The sequence below is a fragment of the Lissotriton vulgaris genome, chromosome 8 (genome assembly GCF_964263255.1).
Source record: "Lissotriton vulgaris chromosome 8, aLisVul1.2, whole genome shotgun sequence".
Classification (NCBI taxonomy): domain Eukaryota; kingdom Metazoa; phylum Chordata; class Amphibia; order Caudata; family Salamandridae; genus Lissotriton; species Lissotriton vulgaris.
In genome coordinates this window covers 1,126,879,672-1,126,901,344 of record NC_141696.1, presented here as the reverse complement: position 1 = coordinate 1,126,901,344, position 21,673 = coordinate 1,126,879,672, and the positions used below count along the sequence as shown (strand labels likewise).

General features: G+C 47.2%; 1 protein-coding gene across 1 annotated transcript in view; it reads left to right on the top strand.

Moving 5' to 3' along the window:
* The first annotated feature begins 7,640 nt into the window (after positions 1–7,640).
* SETDB2 (SET domain bifurcated histone lysine methyltransferase 2) overlaps positions 7,641–21,673 on the top strand; it is a 535,415-nt gene continuing 521,382 nt past the window's right edge. Inside the window, exon 1 of the mRNA XM_086934967.1 lies at positions 7,641–7,751. The gene's annotated coding sequence lies outside the window, so the exon portion shown is untranslated. The remainder of the gene's footprint in view (positions 7,752–21,673) is intronic.

Here is a 21,673-nt window from a genome sequence, read left to right as displayed (position 1 = left end):
CACTCCCCATAGCTGCAAATTAACCATGATTCTCCCGTTCAGATCAGTTGGTAGAGGCTATACAACCGTGACCATCTTCACCAATGGCACAGTCCTCATCCAAGCTAACAAAGAGAACCTGGAAGCTTTCGACTCCCTATTTCCCGCACTCAGGTCAGCCCCCCTACCCCACCTCACCTCGCCCCAACGTCCTCACCGACCACTCCCCCAGCTAACAGAGAAGACCTCGATACGCCCTTTCGCGATTCATATACAGCCGAACAGGCTCCCCCCCCGTCATATCTCATCCCCCACGCTCAGCCATCCACCATCAACAGGAAACTCAACCATCACCCCCTACCCCTCCTCCCAACCACCTCACCTCCCCCAGCCACAGCCTCCGACCGCCTCCTACGGCAATCACTTCCCCGCCAGCAGGCAGCCCTCTGCCAACGAGCCTCCCCTCGAGTCTCCCCACCTACTCTCAAACCTCCCCTCTCTAAACCTCATCCTGTCCCTCTCCCTATCTCCCCCATGTCTAAACCTCCTCCTAGCCCTCTCCCTACCCCCCCGTCCTCTTCCCCGTTCCCCATCCCCCAACCCATCCTCTCGAACCATAACACGCTCGGCCCCACTCCTGATGCCCACAACCCCGCCCTTGATTCCATAACAAAGCGTCTCGCAGCCCTTGAAAACCAGGTCGACACTATCACCCAAGGCTTAATAGAAATCCTCTCTAACCTCGGTATAGCCTGTAATCCCCATAAACCCCCTCCCCGAACTCCCCTCCTCGCCAATGCCAACATCACCCAGGGGCCCATAGAAGCCCTCAATGCCCAGCCTATCGATCCCCATCCCAAGGTCCAGGGCTCCGGTCCTAAAAAATCCGAATCATCCAGAGCCCCTTGCACCAGGCCCTTGACCTTCATCTCATCTACCTCCCCAGCGGGCCCAAAACACCTGACCTCCAGGCCGCTTAGATCAGAAGCTCCCATGTCAGACAGGGAAGCAGCCATACTACCCGCTACCTACGACTCCCCCATTGCAGATTCACCTAAATCCAAAATCCAAGTAATCAAGGGTCATCGGAAAGATCTACCCCTCTTCAAACCACAGAGATTACCAGTCCTCACCGCTATACCCAGATTGACTAAAGACAGAACCACCAACAATCAGGAGAAATTCACCAACTGCCTCCTAATCAATTGCAGATCGGCCTCACTTCACGCAATGGACTTAGCTGAAGCTATCCTCACACATGACATTGACGTTGCGTTCCTCACGGAGACCTGGCTAAATAAGACATCTCCTCCCTGCCTAGACATGCTGGTTCCACCTGGTTTCTCCCTCATCTCCAAAGACAGGATAGAACAACGAGGAGGTGGGGTCGCTATCATCCACAAGGATAACTGGAGCATCACAGAAACCTCCTCCTTCGAGTACGACTCATTTGAATGTCTATCCGTCGCAATCAAGACCAAAGATAACGACTCTCTACTGTGCCACCTACTCTATCACCCCCTGGGCAGAAACAATGAGTTTGGAGAACAACTATCAAACCTGATTGCACAAAACGCACTCGGCGATTCCAAAAACTTAATTCTTGGTGACTTGAATCTCCGATGGAACGAAACTCATAACCCTCTAATCAGATCGCTATCCAGCCTCCTCGCTGATAACAACCTTACTCAACACTGTACTGAGGAGACCCACTACAAAGGAGCCAAACTGGATGCCATCATTGCACAGAAGAATTCAATCACGGTCAATCACATACTTCCCGTTGACTGGTCAGATCATCATATGATCTTATTTCATATCAATCACCCCACCATCTTGCTTAAACCTCATCAAGACCCCCCTAAATGGTCGAGAAACCTCTCCCAAGTACCCCAAGATATCCTGGAAGGTCAGCTAAGTTCAATTCTTCCAGTCAACACTCTGCAACTCTCGACCAATGATCTCATCGACCACTATAACTCCGAGCTAGCCTCCATTCTCGACAATCTAGCTCCTCTAAAGCTCAAAAGAAGCCGAGCCACCCCATCTAGAACCTGGTTCAACGCGGACCTCCACGCAGAAAGAAGAATCCTGAGAGCCAAAGAAAGAAAATGGAGAAACAACCTAACCGCCATCCTTCGCCTCCACCTAAAATCAGCCCGTAGGAAGTATAACAACCATATCAAAAAAAGAAATCCAGCTTCTTCCTCGAGGCATTAGTCAAATCCAAAAACAGACCGAAGGAGCTCCACAACATAATCAGACAACAAACATCCAAGCCTCTGCCCTCATCCCTGCAGGCGTCAAAAGAACTATGCGACAACTTCGCCAACTTCTTCAATGATAAGGTCTTAAAAATCGAATTATCCCTAGACACCAATAACTTGCACCTCCAGAAGAGCAACTCTGCTATCCCACAGGCCCTCTCATCCGGCTCCTCTCCCTTCCTCTGGCTAAGCTTTCGCCCCGTCCAGGAAACAGAGATAATCTCGTTGATATCGACCTCCAAACCATCAGCACACATCTCAGACCCCATTCCTCCCTCACTTATCAAAAAAATGAAGCTCACCTTAGCACCTATCTGGGGCAAAATCATAAACAGCTCCTTACAAAGCGGAGTGGTCCCTGACTGTCTAAAAATGGGGCAAGTCACCCACTCTGCTGAAAAAACCCGGTCTTGACTCAACTGGCTTGAACAACTTCAGACTGATATCTAACCTCCCTTTGCTCTCTAAAACATTGGAACGTTGCGTACTCCTACAATTGACGCAGCATCTGGACAACATCAATCTCCTGGACCCCCTCCAATCCGGCTTCAGACAAGGCCGCAGCACAGAAACTGCGATGCTGAACATCATAGACGACATTCATGGCTCTCTTGACTCAGACAAGTGCTGCCTCCTCATACTCCTTGATCTCTCCGCAGCTTTCGACACGGTGGACCATAAGCTCATCATAAAGACCCTTCAAGTAAGAGCTGGCCTCAGCGAGGTAGTACTCAAATGGTTTTCCTCCTTTCTACATAACCTCTCGCAAATAATAAAAAGGAAGAATTTCACCTCCGAAACCCAACAAGTCAATAAGGGTGTCCCTCAAGGATCAGTGCTCTCTCCTCAGCTCTTTAACATCTATATGGAACGGCTCGCCAAGCTACTAAGGAATGCCAACATCCACTTCCACTTCTACGCGGATGACACGCAGATTTACCTGGAAACCTCTTCTCTCAATGACATCCACAGACTAAATGATGTCCTTAATGATGTTCAAGATTGGCTGACAAAGAATCACCTGAAACTTAATCCTGACAAGACCAAAACACTTCTCATCTCAAACAAAGAAGACAACTCTCAAATCACCGAGTGGCTGAAGTCGATCGATGCTCTTAAAGGTAATCTCACGCTAGCTGACTCCGTAAAATCTCTGGGTTTCACCCTAGACCCCAAACTAACCTTGACAAATCACATCAAGAACTCGGCAAAAAGTGCATTCTTTAACCTCAGACTTCTGAACAAAATCAAACCTTACATTGCCAACAAGGACCTCAAACTAGCCACGCAATCTCTAGTGCTATCAAGACTGGACTATGGGAATTCAATCCTAACAGGCATCCCCAAATCGCACCTGGCCCCACTAAAAACAACACTTCACGCGGCTGCGAGAATGATCACAGGCTGCAAAAAATCCGACCACATCTCCCCGGCACTGAAAGAACTCGAATGGCTCCCTGTGGAAATGCGTAGTACCTTCAGAACGACCTGCCTAACCCACAAGACCCTCCATACCTGCAAACCAGAATACTTGGCAAACAAGCTCAAAAAAGCAGGCCAAGTTAGAAATTTGAGAAGCTCCAACTCCCTGCTGCTCATCCTACCAAAAACCAGAAAGAAGAGAACTGCGGACTGCGCCTTCACAGGAAATGCCCCCAAAATATGGAACTCCACCACCCCCCCACATCAGAACCATACAGTCTTATGCGGAATTCAAGAGCCAACTTAAATCCTTGTTCCTTACCCGTTCCCTAGGATGTGGGTAACTAGGATCAGCAAGCATCCCCAGAACTATGTGGTAACTCTGAACCCTGTTACCAAGATGTCCTGCTGCCCAAACTTTTCCTCCTTCCAAATCGTCTTTCGTTGATCGCTTTTATTTGTTACATGTCATGTTGTTCTCTTTTTTCATTCCCCTTACTGTAAAGCGCTCTGCTACCTTCGGGTCTCGTCAGCGCTATAGAAAACTTCTAAATAACAAATAAATAAATAATAAATTGAGGGAATGGCCTGATGCAAACCGAGAGCGGGCTCAGTCCAAGCAACAACTGCTATACAACAAGGTAAAGAAGTGGGTACAGTTAAAAGAGGGGGTTTGGGCCCTGGCCTTGACGCTGTCCTCGTTGTCAAAGGTCAAAACCCGTTGGCAGGGCCCGTTCAAGGTTGTAACCAAAGTGGGCCTGACATCCTACCACCTGCAGATCACGCCCAAACGCATCCAGTTGTACCACATCAACCTCTTTAAAAACTGGCTGGGTCTTTTCGCACGCATCACGCACTCTTGGGCATTACAGATGGGTTGGATGAGTCCAGAAATGAAAAATTGTTCTTCTCTACATCGTTGGTGGTGGCCAAGAGGGACATAGCTGCATCCTGGAAACGCCTTGATCCCCCGTGCGTAGGGCAATGGCGGAAAGGGGTTGACTGGTGCACCACACAAGAGAATATCATGTATGAGGCACGGGGTTGTCCCAAAAAATACCGTAGGGTGTGGGGGAAATTGTTGGGGGGGATGATATAGACCTGCAGAGACAGTTCATTTGTGTTTTATTTTGTATCCTATCTGCTCCGACCTGTGAAAGAGGTGAGCCGCTGAATATGGTCCTTTCTTCTCCTTGTAAAGTGATGTCTGGCTGGTATTGTTTGTCTGAAAACAATAAAAATTTGTTTATCAAAAAAAAAAAATGAAATGGCTGGGCCCTCTTCCAAAGGGATTGCACACCATTGTCCCCCTCGTTACCCAATATACCGCCTAACACCAACTGGTTGTCAACCCCTACCTATCCCGGACTCAGAAAGACACCCTACAGGACACCCTATGGCCTTTTTGTGCCTTGTTTACAGACCTTCCGGGCAGGACTTCTTTGGCAAAACACCCCATCCTTACACAACCCGGACAAGTGGTAAAACAAAAGCACTATTGCCTTCCTGCAGCCCGGAGAAAGGCCAAAAGCCAAGAGGTCGAGAGTATGCTCACCCTGAGCGTTATTAGACCGTCCCAAAATGAGTGGTCATCTCATAGTAGTAGTGCCAAAACCGGACGGTTCAGTCCGTTTTTGCATCGATTTCAGAGCCGTGAATGCGATATCCAAATGTGACTCTTATCCCCTCCCTCGAGTGGACGAGCTGATTGAGAAAGTGAGAGAGGCACGATACATCACCAGCCTAGACCTCACAAAGGGATATTGGCAGGTGGCCCGGAGAGCCCAAGATCAAGAAAAACCACCTTCTCAACCCCCACAGGACTGTATGAATTCACAATGCTGCCTTTTGGCCTACATGGTGCACCTGTCACCTTCCAGAGACTCATGAACAGGGTACTGGCCAAACGGGTGTGGATAAGGACCGTGTGGGGGAGGGAAGCCATGATCACAAAACCCAGCGTAGGTGGAGGGAGGTGAATGCCTGAGAGACATTCATGCTGGCGCAAAAGCTGCGCGTAAGCGACCCAAGCACTGGTGCTGGTCCTGGGTGTATACTCCCTACATTCCCTGACCCCAATCACAGTCTAAACAGACAGGACCCCCTCCTTATGGAGTGTTTTTCTTTTCTTATTTCTTTTATGTGTTGACCACTGGCGGCGATCCTCTGTGAACTACACTGGGAGACTCTGACACCAGACGGTTGGAGGCCCCACCCCATTCTCCTCTCTGAGGGACGAGAGTGAGAAACGAAGACAAACACAACGTGAAGACCCTAAAGAACCTGGTTTTGTCCCATCTGGCGCAAACTTGCATATTACAACCCTGTTATTGATAATAAAAGCCTCTATCCCTTCAAACACTGTCCCTGTTTGCTTCTCCACCATGTCACAATTGAACACATGCATGATGTTATGAATAAGCATGAGCACTCTGGCATGGTCAGTGATTGCCTGTCATGTGTGACACGGCACACAGTTTTTTAAATGTTTGATATTCTGAGTATGTCAGTGCCAGTATTTTATGATGGGTGCCCATTATACCAAGAATTACCACCACTCCCAGTACCAGTCTCACAGGTGAGTGTCACACTAAGAATGGAGTTCAGTATGCCAGTATTTTGGCATGGGTGTCTAAGCCAAGAATTACCTTAAGTATTCCAGGGCAAGTAGCAGATTTGCAAGAATGACACCATATTCTCACTCTTGCTCACTTACATCCACTCACACTCATTTTCACATACTCACTTATTAATTTTCATTCACTGCACTCACTCATTCACACTCTTACTTGTTTGCACTCATATTCTGACTCACTCATATTTTTTCATTCCCTCACACTTGCACTCACTCATATTCAAATTCCTTCATTTGGCTCTCATTTATTTACACTCACTTTCACTGATATTCATCCTTACACTCACTCACACTCTCCAAATCACACTTTCACCGACTGTTATTTTCACTTATTCTAATTCACTCTAACTCATTCATCTTTACAGATTCCCTGACTATCACACCCTCACACTTATTCTAACTCACACTCCCTAACACGTCTCACACTCATTCATTGTCAGTCATCCATTCTCACTTGCTGTCCCTCTTACTGCTTTGTCTTAGTAGTTCTCACCACTCCACTTCTCCTCCTGCTGTTCTTTGTTTACCACCCTCTCCACTCATGTTGCTTGCCCCCTCCCCGCCTAGCCCCAAGTTACTCTTGCAATGTTTTTAGATACAATCATGGCTTAAAGGAGAAAAAAAACACTATGACTTGATCAATGCTTGCCGCGTATAAGCACTTTAAAAAAAACATTAGGCTGGGCTATGTAAAAAACATTGACAAAGCCAATAGAGCTCACATAGGCGTAAAATATTGGTTTTGCCAATGCTGTTTCACTTACCTCAGCTGGCATTGGTCTTATCCTGCTGTTTAATTTTTTATTACGCTAAATAGTCAATAATGCACATTATTTAGAGTACCTGCGTGCTCCTGAGACGAGCCAGTACTCTCCTATTTAAACTTGTTACAGCAGCGATGAGAAGTGCGGTTACTCTCCATTTCAAATTAAAGAAGTGCAGGTACTGAGCACTGGATAATATATGCCAACTTAAAGCACAGTCAGTCGTTTACTGACTATTTGCTTTGCTGCTCCCGACTTCTATGTTAATTTTCTACCGGTATATACTCCTCTTTCTGCCGGTTACACTCGGGTCCCTTCTCCACAGATACCACTTATTCAAATAACTTCCTCCCAGAAACAACCTGGAGTGCCGGTCCACGTGCGGCTGGAGATAACTTCTGCTCTTCCGGGGCACAAGGGCGTTTCTTGCCAGGGGAGGGTGGATTGTTTTCCCCTGAGCGGAATAGTTCTTTTTAACCAATCAGAAGGTTTGTTGGGTCACACGGTCGTCAAAACCCTCCTTGTACCGCCCCCTCGCCTGTCAATCAACGTGATTTCGCTTTCCGATTGCTTGTCGGCGCTATCGTATATTGTTGTCGTCAGTTAGAGCTGCTCATGTTTTTAGCGCGGTCTAGTTGTAAGTAAAAGATAGCCAGCCGGATTTGAAGATCTTCACAGCGGAAGGTAAGACCCAGTACTATAAGCTTCATCCCTTCTTCTTTCACGTTGAATGCGATGTTTGGGCTCATTTGAGGCTTCAGTGTCCTAATCTTATGGTGTATGGATTTTTGGAGAGCTTGATGATCAAGATGGCAACACTCTGTCCCATAAAATGCTATTAATGTAAACAAAAAATAGTGCAGGAAGTCATAAGCAGCAGGTGGAGTTCGGACCAACGTGAAGGTAGAAGACAGAATTTATGCAGTGATTTTTTTTAAACTAATCCTGCTCCTAAAGAAATTTAGAACGAGCAGAAATGCAAAATAAAGCTGTTCTGGATTACTATTTTAATGCGTTTTACAGTTCCGCTGCATTTCGGTACATCGCTTAAAAGAAGTGTCTAAAACCTTGCGAGAAAAGATAATTTTGGGATAATAGCTCTGAAAGTCAGCAGATATACCAAATACCTGAAGTGCTGCATACACAACATAATTTAGTATAGTAGGTTTTAAACGAGATTACCAAAAACGATTAGCACCACAGTCTATTTTGGGAGCAGCTGCATTGTTTCAGTTAAGATGCTCCAAGTTTTTTCTTTTAATTTATTTTTAAAGAGTGTTGTGTAGCGCGAACATGACACGGGTATCAGAGTGTTGAACAATACAACTAATTACAACTTACACAATATTCATGTCTAGACCAAAGATCGCAGGAAAAACTGTTGTGAGATATAGTAATAATCGTTGGCAAAGACAATAGGTTTTATTTGCTCTGCCAAAATTCTGTTGGTTTTGTCTATATTTTTGTATTGCTGTGCACCATGGCTTAAAGCAAAGGGCAAAAAAAGCGCTGGCGGTGTAACAGGTCTTTTTTTCCTTAACTTTAAGCCACGTTGCACAGCAATATGAGCTGCTTTGCAACATATCTAAACAAGCATTGGCATAGCCAATAGGTCTCGCTTTTGGAACCTTATAAGTATTTAGTTATGCAGCACAATATCATTGGTGCAACAACATCAACTGTTGCATGGCTAAACACTTATAAGGTCCCAGAAGTAAGACCTATTGGCTATGCCAATGCTTGTTCTGTTAGGGGTAAAATAGGTAAATCCTGCTTGTAGGGGGGCAAATTTAAACCTCATTTTGTAGGGAATGATACAAGGAATGTCAATGACTCGGAGAAAAGAAGATTTCCAGTAAGTAATCGAGCCGGTGTGGTTGTCGATTAAGAAATGTGTGACCCGGGTTCGGGAAGAGGTCGCATTGTGGGCCTTGCATTCAACATCTTGCGTAGGAGCTGCAAGGTTTTCTGCCGCAGACATAAACTGGCACCATCTGTATACACTTATCGTCCACGAGGTCAGCTTTCACATGGAGAGATGTTAACCTTGAAACCTCAAAGCAGATAAGATATTTACTTGGAAGCCAGTAAAAAATGTACGCAGAGGCAAAATAATAAAAAAGAAAAGCTGTAAAACTCACCTTCACTGTTTTGTAGCCTCTGCCTACGATTTAAACAAGCCCACAAGTGGTGCGCGCGAGCAGTCCACCTCTCTTTCCTTCTTTCATTTAGTTACTTCCCTGTGAAATGGATCTAACAAGCATTGGCCGCGGGACGCTTGCAATAAGAGAAGCTGATGAGGAGGGAGAGGGAGACGGGAGGGGGTAGAGGAGGGGATTCACATGCTGTAAGGCTTAATGAGCCATTACAGAAAGCCAGATGGCCTGTGAACGTTCACGCGCCCGTAACCGCACGCTGGAGGCTGGCAAAAGCCTTTGAGTAGCAGTTTGAAAACCCAGTTACTAAATGTCTCGCCATAACAGCGCATGCGCTAGCTCAGGCGAGACCTAAAAAGCATTCATAAAGCCAATAGATCTTGCATAGGTGTAATGCTATTGCTAATGCTTGTTCCTCAACGTAGGTACTGCACGTATATTGTAACACAGCACATTAATAAGCTGCACTTGTTGCAGTACGGCACCCTGACTGTAACTCTGTATTCGGCCCAGCACTGTGGCTGGTTTTAAGACTGCGCCTGAGTATAGGACTGTGCACTGACTGTATCACTGCATACTTGCTGTACCACTGTAGAACGATTGTAGCACTGCATGCAGAATGTAACTCTGTCAGAACCCTACAATGGTTTCTGACTTTAACATTGCACACTGGCTGTACTGCTGCTTCCTAGCTGCACACTACCATTAGAATTGTGCATAGACTAGTACTGAGTATTTGCTATTGCAATATATGCTGTAGCGCACTAAAACTATTTGTTGTACTAAACAGTAATTGGAGTACTGCATTTTGCCTGTTGCACTTCAAAATGATCGCCCTATGGAGCAACAATGCACACTGTCAGCAACACTGTCCGATGTTTGCGACACTGCTCACTATTAATGGATGAGGAATAGCCGATTGAAGCTGAACTCTGACAAGACAGAGGTCCTCATCCTCGGCTCCAAACCCTCAGCCTGGGATGACTCCTGGTGGCTGACATCACTGGGAACAGCCCCGACACCCACCGACCACGCACCTAACCTGAGGGTCATCCTCGACTCCACCCTCTCCATGACTAAACAGGTCAACGCCATATCCTCATCCTGCTTCAACACCCTACGAATGCTCGACAGGATCTTTAAGTGGATCCACACCGAAACGAGAAGAACAGTAACCCAGGCCCTTGTTTCCAACAGGCTGGACTAGGGAAATGCCCTCTACGAAGGAACATCAAACAAGATCCTGAGAAGGCTACAAAGCATCCAGAACGCCTCGGCATGACTGATCCTCGACAACCCCCGCCGCAGCCACATCACACCCCACCTTAGAGACCTACACTGGTTTTCCGTCATCAAGAGGATAACCTTCAAACTCCTCATCCAAACACACAAGGCCCTCCACAACGCCAGCCCAGCGTACCTCAACAAACGACTCCGCTTCTACGCCCCTACCCGCAAGCTCCGTTCCGCCGACCTCGCCCTCGCCAGAGTGCCGCGCATCCGAAGAAAACTGCCGGTGGCAGATCCTTCTCCCACCTCGCTGCCAAGACCTGGAACACCCTCCCCACCAACCTACGGCAGACCCAGGATCTCCTGGCCTTCAGACGTCTTCTCAAGACTTGGCTCTTCGATCAGTAGCAGCACCCCCAGCGCCTTGAGACCCTCACCGGTATGTAGCGCGCTTAATAAATGTCCTGGTTGATTGATTGAATGGCGCTATTACCTCTATGTCCCTCGTCCTCGACCCAGTCATAACTAATAAGGTATATTCCCCTGACAGGAAACGCTTTTAAGCTCCACCCACCCTCCTGGCCGTGGCTATAATTACATAGCCAGCAGAAAGAACTACCTGTTTTGTTTCCTGTCAGTTTACATGACGGGGGACCCTGTAGTATTTGCTGGGCACTTATCTTGTTGCTGGATGCCCTTTCGTTTCCTCCTTTGCTGGGCTCTGGGGGTGCTTTTGGGCCTTTGAGGGAGCAGCTGCAGTTGAGTCCTGTTGCCTCCTGGACTCTGTAAGTGACACACTTTTTGGACCCCGGTTCTCTTCAGTTTCTTCTCCTTTACTTCCTGGTGGTTTCCTATTCGTGTTGCCGCCACCCTGGGGCGTCTGTTTGACCGACCGCGTTTTGGACACAGTACGGTTTTAATTTATTCTTGTTGGTTGTTGAGCATACTAAGGAGAGTGTTTTGACTTGTTCCTGATCCACTCCACTGTGGCTGGGAGTGGTGGGGTTCGAGTCCTGCTGGCACTGCCTATTTTAGGCGGATTTGGCTCCCGCTGTTCTTTGCAGCAGCAAGAGCTGTGTTCCTACTGTTTTGGTTATTTGCCAGAGGCGCACAGTCAATGGCTTCCCTTGGGCCTGCTGGTACCTTCCTCCGTTCTCCCCTGTTGATTCTGTCTTTGTGATGCGGATGCAAGGGGGGAGCTACGGAGGGGCCAATGAGTCCTGAACCGCCCGAGTGGAGGCGAGTCAGGTTGGACAGTCTTGCTGGATGCGGGCTGTTCCAAGGACCGCTTCTCCTAAACAGCGAGGGCTCCTCCCGTTGCATGTTGGCCTACGGTGGCCGGGAAATTCCTTTTTTTCACAGTGCGGTTGGCCACGCCCCTTCATTTCTTTCATTCTTCAGGGTCAGCTGATGGCTGACTGAATTGCCTGTGTCATTACACTTGCTGGAAGTGGAGTAGACTGCTTCTACACCGTAATTTGCATATAAGTGGGAGAAACCTTTCTCTTGGTTGCTACTGACTCAGTTGCTGTTTGGCATTATGGTGAAGCATCATCAGAAGTGCAGGCATGTTTCTCCTGTGTCTTCTACAGCGTCTCTAGGGTACAGTGTGTATTCCGTCCATCCTGTGAAGCAGGCCAAGCTGGATGATGACGTGTGTTTGACAAGGCTGATTTTGGCAATCATGTCTGATTTTAAGTCTTCCAAGAAGTCTGCTAATATGCTTTCTGGTGGGAGCCATTAACCCTACTCTGATATCTCCAGCTCTGAGTCTTCTGTTAGTTCCTCCTTGGGTGCAGTGGACATTAAAGGGAAATATATTTCCAAGGATATGTTGCTGGACATTCTGTCTCATGTCAGTGAAAATATGGATTCCCCTAATGAGGAGGTTTTCAGCACTTGCAGGGATGTGGTGTTGCCACAGTTTCAGAAGAGGGCAACTAAGTCTCTGCCTATTCATCCTTTTGTAATGGATGTCCTGTTGAAGGAATGGAAGGATCCATGTCACATTATGATGCCTCGCTTCATGTCACAACTCTACCCCTTGCAGGACATGGAGGATACCATTCCTGAGACTGTTCATGTGGATTAGATTGGGGCCAGTTTAGTGGGACATCCTTCCATTGCTGATGATAGTGTCCTCCAAGATGGGATGGATAAGAAGATTGACTATTCTGGATCACATCTCGCCATCCGGTCTGGTGTGTATGGGGCTTATGTCGCTCAGTCTTGTTTGTCCGACTTTAAGACCTTATTTTCCACCATGCAGGAAGGGATCAGTTGTCCTTACTTCTTGAATCAATGGAATGTCAGGCTGAGTACCTATCGGATATTGCCTTTGACTCTGTGCATGCTTCAGCCATGTCGTGTGGTGCGTCCATTGCTGCCAGACAGAACTTATTGCTGAAAGGCTGGAACACTCAGCGCTCCATGGGTTTGCGTTTACTGTTCACTGGTCCTCGTATTTTGGGAAAGTCCTTGAAGAGAAGCTGCACAAGGTGTTCAAAGAACGGAAGCATTCCTTGTCCTTCCGCATCAGTAACGTTGTAAGGATTCGTTCTATAACAATGCAAAATCTTTATGTAAGCCTTCTCCTCTGCAAAAACCTCGATTCCGGAAACAGAAAAAACTGGGAAAGGGTTCCAGCGGCGATTTCAGGCAAAACCCCTTCCTGAGATGGGACCTGAAAATCAGCGTTCCTTACTATACTAGGTTGTTTCGTCTGGAGTGCTATCAAATGTTGGTGGGAAATTGTGCCTTTTTTTAGCGACTAGGCGTCTCGACGTCAGAACAGTGGGCCCTGGATGTCCTGGAACGAGGTTACTGGATCGATTTCACCTGCATCGAGCAGGGTGCAGACTCCGGTCCCCAAGGACGTGTCTCATTGTCAGGCTCTGTTGGACGGTGTTTAGTCTCTGTTTCCGAAGAAGGCGATTGTACCTGTTCCCTGGTCACAATGGGGTCAGGGGACTTATTCTGTAATATTTCTTGTTCTGAAGGTCACAAGTGCTTTCGGATTGTAATTAACCTCCGACCTTTGAACAAGTTTGTCCGGAAAATTCCTTTCAAGACAGAGGCTCTGTTGAAAATCCTGAGTGGGGTGCCTCTGCTGATACACTCAGATCAATGCGGGTTCATCCCCAAACGCAGCACTGCTCCTAATTTAAGACGACTTGCACATCTGTGGCATTCCACACCTATAGAAACTGAGGTTTGCGCTTTGGCACTGTTCGATATAGAGCAGGTCTTCAAATCGGTGGATTGGTCCTTTATTTGGGCGACATTGAAGGTGATTCGGATAGTAGAGGGATTTATAAAATGGCTGAAATTGATGTATACAGACCCTTGGGCCCGCTGTGCATAGGGAGATTGATTTCACAGGTCTTTGCACTGCTGTGAGGTACGGGACCGTAGTGTCCCTTGTTGAGCTTCTTTTTGCGGCTGTAATGGAGCCGCTTGCGGAGTCCTTATGAAAACAATTGAATGGTAGGGGGATTAAACTGGGAGACACTACCCAGGTGGTCTCGATGTATGCAGATGATACTTTAATATACTCTCGAAAACCAACTCAATCGATACCCAAATTATTAGATATATTGCAGGGATTCTGTGAATTATCTGGCCTAAAAACAAATCCCCAAAAATCAGTGCTGTTACCGATTGGCCTACTGGCCAAGATACAATAGGAGTTGCTGCCGGCGGTAGAGCTCACAGGGGCAGAACCCATCCCCAAATACTTGCAGATTTGGCTAGCTGGCTTGCCCGAAAGTTGCTTGAGTCTGAATGTTGTACGGGTGGTGGAAGGGGTGGGTAACTCGCTGCGCTTCGGGCAGGGGCTGCCGCTGTCACTCATGGGTAAAATTGCACTTGCAAAAATGCTCGTCCTGCTGAGATGTCTGTATGTGTTACAACACTCGTTTTACGAGATCCCTACGCACTTCTTTAAAACCTTAAATAAATTGTTGATGAAGTTATTATGGGGTCCAAAACATAAAAGAGTGAGCCCAATGACGCTGCAGAGGACAGGGCCAAAAGGGGGACTGGAGGTTCCCAGTATGGAATTATACTATATGGCCTCCCAGCTTCAGAATGCTAATCACTGGTCGAATGATAAGGGTAATTGAGAGAAAAGGTTACTTTCCGGAACATATGTGGGTGACACCCTTCTGGGACACCTAATGATGAGAGGGGCGGGAGTATCAAAAACATGCCCATGCATAATTCAACATGTGGCGCAAGTATGGAAACTCGCATTAAAAAAGGTGGTAGGTCATGTTCTATATGCCCCTGACATGCCTCTCTGGGTAATTCAACCCCATGCTAAAATAGCAGAATCTGTGTCCGGCCATAAATAGAAGGAGGCGGCTGCCTGTCACTGGGTGATTTTTTTCTCGCTAATAACCAAGTGTTCGAGTTGGGAAGCGGACAATATTTACAATATAGAAAGATATCGCATGTAACTAGTCAACTGTGGGCGTCCTTTCCGGCGGAACCTGCAACAACAAGAGTGCTCGAGGTTATGCTCTACATGGTGCAAGGTGGTCATCTGATCTCTAATATGAATCGAGCATTGAGAGACGATCTGAAAACCCCGGTATTGCCGGTCCTGCTGCGCTGTGAGGATCCCCTGTCGGAGTGTGACTGGATTAAAGTGCATGAGGGAGTTAAGAAAGGGAATTCTAACCTGAGATTTAAATTGATCTAAAACAATTATATACACCAAACATATCTCTCCCTCAAAACACTAGGGAAAATATTTCCGACTCCATTCGTGGACTGTCCACGATGTAAGGGCCTGGAGGCGGATTTCCTGCACGTGGCATGGCACTGTCCAATCATAACTCCTTAGTGATCCGACATCCTAGAAAAGGGGGAACTGTCACGGGATGGACCGTCCCTAATAAGATATGAACAGTACTGCTGGGATTATTGCCTAGCCCCAAAAATAGAAATTTAAGTAGAAAATTAGTAATGCTGGGACTTCTACTGACAAAATGCTGAATTACAATCTCCTGGATGAGCCCTGAGCCACCCCATATAGAGAGATGGTTAAGTGACTGGTGTGAATGGGCGACAGCGGAAGCACTACATATTAAAAGGGTTAGATGAGATGAAAAACTAGAGGACGACATACGGGCCTGAACGGTAGTGCTTGCTGATATTAAAGAAATGCATTCAGCACTAACAGCACCTGATACCGCATAGTATTAACATTCCAAATGCAAGGGAAGTAACTGGGAATATGTATTTTGATATTGGGCGGTTGGAATATCATGTATCCCATCAAGATCCACTTTGGGAGATGAAGAAATGTCTGATATGCTGAGCTGAGTGGGTTGGGGAGTGGGGTAAAATTATTTAGAATATGGAGGCTCATACTGTGCATAGTTTGGGCCGGACCACAAAATACTTTGGAAATACGGTTATATAGGATGGGTAGGATTGTACTAAGTAAAAAAAATTGTTGCGATTAAAGGAATTATGTACAATAAATACCGGCCCACTTATTTGTTAGTATACAATGTCAATAACGATATTGGAAAAAATAAAATTAAAAATGGAGGCCCTGCAGCGCATGATTCTTAAGGCTGGTTGGGTTATGTCTACTCTGGATCTTCAGGGTGCATATGCTGGTGTTACAGGAGTGTCAGCAGTTTATAAGGTTTTGCCAGAAAGTTCAGCATTGGCAGTTCTGTGTACTATCGTTTGGCCTCCGGGCCTCTCCCTGAGGCTTCACCAAGGTGGTGGACCCTCTTGTGACCAGTCTTCACCTCCTGGGAATGTTTGTGTTTCCCTACCTGGACGATTGGCTTCTGCAGGCCCCTTCGTCCTCGGTGATGTCTCAACATCTGACTTTGACCATTCGTACACTAGAAAGCCATGGATTTCTCCTGAACTTCCTGAAATGCCATCTTCTTCTTGCCACCTGGAGATCCTTCATTGGAGCAGACTTCGATTCTGTTCTGGGCAAGGTGTTCCTGCCTCCGTCCACAATTCTGCGTCAGCAGTCACTGTTGAGGAAGCTGTTGTCTGTCTTCGGCACCCCTGCTTCAATGGCTTGAAGTACAGGGTCACATGGCTGCCTCTGTGTTTATGGTTCCATGGGCCAGATTGCATCTGCGTCTTTGCTATTGCTCTGGCATCTTCACTGCTGCGTGCCTTTCCCTGTTCAGGACTCGGTGCCTGTTCCTGTGTGTCCGGAGATTGTGTTCTGTCTGGAGTGGTGGATGGATTTAAGGGGCATGTGGCTGCAACCTCCTCCGCTGCAGGTGTTGACGACGGATAAAAGGGCATCAGGTTGGCGTGCTACTCTGGGGCTGTGGACTGTTCAGGCTGGTTGGCAGGCCTCAGAGTCACGCCGGTCCTCCAACTAGAAGGAACTTTCTGCTGTGGAACAAGCTCTCCGTTTCTTCCAGGATCATCTCCTGAGTTGCAATGTTCTTGAATAACCCGACATCGTGACTGTGACCTAAATCAATCACCAGGGCAGTACTCTCAGTCCTTCCTTGATTCTGGGGCCTGTGCGATTGCGAGTTGGGCACACCTTTATCTCCTGGCCATTTCTGCTCTGCACATCCGGGGCTTGGACAATGTTGTGACGGATGCATTGAGTTGCAGGTTTCCATCTCCAATGACTTTGTGCTTGACTCCCAGGATATGCTGGTTAATCTGCCAGAATTTTGGGACTCCCGTGTTAGATTTATTTGCCTCCAGTACCGATGCCCTGCTTCTCCTCTTCTGTTCCCGGACTCGGGTACGGGGAGCTTGGGTGGTGGAGGCCTTGTCTCTCTAGTGGCCCCCTTGGTTACTGTATGCCTTTTTCCTCTCATCCCCGGATTTCTACTAAAAGTTCAGAGGGTGGGGGCACAGGTGGCGGCTGTATTACCTCACTGGCTTCATAGGTCTTGATTCCCGTTGTTACTAAGTCTGCCGGTGAGGCCTCCTTGGATCTTGCTCACTGCTGTCTCTCCTGAGATCGGCAACTCCTTCTCTCCTGGTCAATTTTTCTGTGGCGGTCTGGAGGTTAAACAACTGTCTCTAGTACGCCTGGGTTTGCCTGACCACATTATTACTGTGATGCATAATCACACAGCAATGCTTCCTCACTTCTCTCCCGCAGCATTCACTGCTCTGCCCGACATCCTTTTTCTGCGCCCGGGTTCCTCCACTCCCTGGGGTCTCCCCGCTCCACCAACGCTATCAAGAAGTCAGGCTCCCTGGAGCCCGAGTGATGCCTCAGCGAGTAGGCACGAACAAGCTGCCTTGATTTCCCCCCAAACCCCACAATCACTTTGATTGCACAAAGCAGTGGAAGTACTGTATTGTATTAATCAGTCTGCATGGATGTACCTGCCTGCACTTTGTAAGTGCTGAAACCTACGGACGCCAGCACAGCTGTGAAAGCAGCACCCGCCTGCACAGTCCCACGGGCATCTAAAAGGTATGACGCTTCGCAGCTGCACTGCATTTTGCAGCCAGCTGCTGTTTTGAATTGAGCGCCGGGACCAAAGGAGGTCGCAAGTTTGGTCCCGGAGTGCGCTTGGCATTTTTTAAATTTAAATAATCCTCTTGGTCTTTCTCCTGACATTTTCCAAAGGTATCCCAGCAGGGAGTGGTTCTGACTTAAACGACATCCGTGTTATTGTTTTTCTGTTACTTAATGCACTGTAGTACATGTAAAAGTGTCATCCATTTATTTGTGTTAACATGTAGTCGTCACATTTCACACAGGTTTTGTCTGCTGTGACGTCACTGACTTTGGTGGCTTGCTCACACCCCATATGCTCATTCCCTCCCACCCTTCCGATTTCAAAGGAACGCGCGCTCGCCATTTGCTCTCCCGCCCCCTCACCCCCATCAAACTTGTTTCCTTTCTACTTCTTCTCTTGCCGGCGCTTTCCCATCGCAAGGTGTTTTATTTGAACTTCTCACAAGCTGTTTGCATTTGCCTACTCTTTTTTTTCCACTGCTTTTCTTGCTGTTGCTTTTTTTTCATGAATCTTGCCACCGCTTTCCCATTGCAACGTGTTTTATTTTAACTTCTCACGAGCTGTTTGCATTTGCCTACTCTTTTTTCCCCCCTGCTTTTCTTGCCGTCGCTTTTTAGGTCTTGCAGAGAGACCTATAGCTGTCCATCCACAAAGCGGACTTTTTATGAGGAGGATTTTCAACAGTTCACGAGAATCCCAATCACGTGACCTGATCTCATGCACGAGCCTTCCCCTGCCAGCAGCCTTTCTCCCTTCACAGCCATCTGTTCCTCCCTCCCCGCCCCCCGCCGTCACTTATTCACGGCCACAGGCCGTCCTAATTGGTTTTTTTCCAGCCTGGCTACTTCAAAGGGTTCGGGTTCGGCTGCCCCGCTCCCTGCAATGCCGAGAGCTTGTTCACTTTCCTTCTCTCGCTCGTTTACTTCCCACCGTCTCTACAGTCTGTAGCTGACCAGGCAGCTCGTAGGGTAACGTGCCTGCCGCAGAGATCTGCCTTTGCTCCACAGATTAAAATCAGCATTATATCATTGTGTTAGGATTGTTACTTGTAAACAGTATTGCAAATACCTGAATTTCTTAACAAAAATGGGTTTGATTCTACGCATCTTGTCGACTCCAACCTCGATTTCCGCAAGCTGCTGTAATTATGCAGAACGTTGCCAAATGGACAATAGGCGATAACAGGTTTCTTGTAGCCATTCGGCACTGCTAGACATACAATGTGTAGCAATTCTGTCAAACGTCTCTCGTGTGAGAGAGAGGAGGTGGGAAGAATGGAAGGCACAGGAGGAAAGCAGCGCACAAGGCGGCGGGGGTGAGGGGCGTAAGCGGCAAGAGTAGCATAAATATTACTACCATGTTGCGCCTTGGGCACGTAGCTAAGAACACAGTGACGGAATATGCAAGCCCCACACATGAATGATACACGAACACCAAGATACCGGTTAATTAACAGGAGGGTAATGTTATTAGATGCACGAGCTGAGCGCGCCCGATCGGCTCGTTAAGCACTGCACATATTCAAGAATGCCATATATGACAGGAGGCTACAACGTCTGAAATGAGGTGCTTGTATGACGGAAAGAAAATAAATGTAACCGACTAGACCGTAAAAAAAATCTGCAAACCTCTCATCAAAGCGCTTAGGGGAGAGGAGCTGTTATCAAACTCCGAAATGAATACTTCTCTGTTAGGAAGCGCTATATAAAAGCGACAATCCAAAACTGATGGTGGGGAGGGGTGGTCTCTGTGCAGATAGGTCTAAAGTAAACCGACACGTTGCAGTGACACGAGTCACGAGTGAAAACAATACTCTTAAGTGACACCCTGCTGGACAGACACCCATCCCCCCGTCGCTCTCCCTCCCCCCACCCGAACACACACAACTTAATTAACTACACACTAACAGATTACGCTAATTAAATTATCAATGAATAGAACGCAATTTACATTGAAAAAAATTAAAGCAACAATACGTTTGAATACCAACGGGGGAAAAAAACATTTTGCAAGCATTGGCCGGCCACCTCACTCCAAGGATCCCTGACGTACAGAGAGAGCCGTCATACTCCGTACGCTTCTATCCAAGTGAAACGGATGCAGAAAAGACAGTGTCTCCCATCTTATATGTAGTTTACATTCAAGCCGAGAGCATAAAGGAGAATAGGAAAGCATGAAAAAATATCAAATGTTCGATGGATGAGAAAGCACAAGACGTGAATGGAATGGGCAGTCGATGCTACCCCATTACAGGATGTACATTCAAGTTCATTCCGACAAGCCCCTGAAAGTCAAATGACGGCTGGTGTTACGAAGAAATAAGGCTCTGTTATAGGAAAGTTCATATACCTACTGAATTCTGCACTGGCCTTTGTGGAGACAGAATATCCCCAGAAGCAGGGACACAAAAATCACAATTCTGGGGATGACAAATGTATTCAGAAGCATATGCCTAAAAGAGAAAGAATATTCATGGATGCCAAAGAGCATTATGAGGAGGCAGCATCGTCCTTACCAAAGATGACAGATTTGTGCGGGTCACTAAATCTGCAACAAAACAGATTTCCGACGACACTCCAATAAAAGTTAGCAGTAACCACATTCTTTTAAAAACACACACATCCCTCTGTCACATATAGCTCGGCGTGGATGGCACAATGCTAATCCTTTGTTTAGAAACTTTTCTAGAAATACTGACATTTGAGGTGAGCAGTTTTAAATTGTCGTAGACTGTGTCATATAAAAGAGCTGCTCTCTATCTAAAATCTGGCAAATATCCCGGGTTCCCTGCTTCCTTTTTTGTATAATGTATGCCCCCCTCACACCCCTGACACCCTCACACCCCCTCACCCTTACACCCCCTCACCCGCACACACCCTCACCCTTACACCCCCTCACCCGCACACACCCTCACCCGCACACACCCTCACCCTCACTCACCCTCAACCTCACTCACCCTCACACCCTCACCCTCCCAACCCCCTCACCCTCCCAACCCCCTCACCCTCCCAACCCTCTCACCCTCCCAACCCTCTCTTTTACTTTAATTAGTCTTTATTCGATATATTTCAATCATAAAAGACATTTTACAAAGAAAAAAATTTGTTGTTTTTTGTCCCACCCCCTCCCCCCAACCCCACAGAAGTACAGGATCCACAATGATTTGATACAATAAAAAGCATGATTAAAAAACTCCCTATCTTCCAAAATGCTCGCAGCCCCGGCCGTAGCCATTACCCTCGACGCAGAGAAGGCGTTTGACAGAGTCTCCTGGTCTTTTCTCAAGAGCTGCATGTCCGCCTTTAATCTGGGAGAAACTTTCACTGATTTGGTTATGGCCCTATACCGGTCACCTTCCGCACGCATTGCTATAAATGGTTCATTGTCGGACGCCTTTCCCTTAGAACAAGGGACTAGACAGGGCTGCCCCCTCTCCCCTTCACTTTTCCTCTTGGCAATGGAGCCCCTAATTGCACATATAAAAAAAAATGATAACATCAAAGGTGTGAAATTCGGGGATAAGTGCGTCAAACTCGCCGCCTATGCGGACGATATCCTGATTGTAACGGAATCACCAGAATCTTCAATCTCTGCACTAATGTCCACCATAGATAGTTACTCTTCCCATTCAGGATACAAACTCAACCGGGATAAATCTGAGGTCAAACCACTCAATATTTTAACCACCAAAGAGGTGCTGGGAGACTCAGGGCTATGTTGGCAACCAGAG